The sequence below is a fragment of the Pteropus alecto genome, unplaced genomic scaffold, assembly GCF_000325575.1.
Source record: "Pteropus alecto unplaced genomic scaffold, ASM32557v1 scaffold113, whole genome shotgun sequence".
Classification (NCBI taxonomy): Eukaryota; Metazoa; Chordata; class Mammalia; order Chiroptera; family Pteropodidae; genus Pteropus; species Pteropus alecto.
In genome coordinates, this window is record NW_006433949.1 from 3,830,029 (window position 1) to 3,830,584 (window position 556).

At 54.3% G+C, this 556-nt stretch overlaps 1 protein-coding gene across 1 annotated transcript in view; it reads right to left on the reverse strand.

Annotated features, from left to right (window-relative positions):
• Window positions 1–308, reverse strand: part of NOS1 (nitric oxide synthase 1) — a 100,488-nt gene extending 100,180 nt beyond the window's left edge. Inside the window, exon 1 of the mRNA XM_006908593.3 lies at window positions 17–308. The gene's annotated coding sequence lies outside the window, so the exon portion shown is untranslated. The remainder of the gene's footprint in view (window positions 1–16) is intronic.
• Between the last annotated feature and the right edge of the window lie 248 nt (window positions 309–556).

Consider the following 556-nt stretch of genomic DNA (forward strand, 5'->3'; position numbering starts at 1 on the left):
GCGCACACCCGCTCACCCCGTCGGCCTGGAGCTTGCCCGCCGCTGCGCTGCCCCGCGGACGAGCCACGGCGCTAAGTAGCTCCTCGCCCAGCGGCTGGAAACGCGGCATAAATATGTAGGGACTGAGCCGTGAGCTCAGCGAGGGTCGTGAGGGGGAATTTATTTCTTAATGTCCCTCCTTTATCCTATCATCGCTGAAACGAATTAGCGGTGACGTCCAACCCGGCTGGTTTATGGGTGTGGGGAGGGAGACGTCGCAACCCCTCATTAAAAGAGCCGCTCTGGGCTCCAAAGCATACATCTTTTATATAACCTAATTTCCATTTTTTTTTTTTCTATCAATCAGGAAACACACACACACACACACACACACACACACACACACACACACACACACACACACACAATTTCTGGGAGCCTGGAGGGGGCTGAATGTAGTAGCCACAAGGGCAGCTCTCTTAGGCAGAATATTGTCCACATCACTGTTGGGACAACATTATTCAACGGACAGTGGGATCCACAGCCTCCCAGGCTGGGCAGGGCTGGAAGCCCCTGG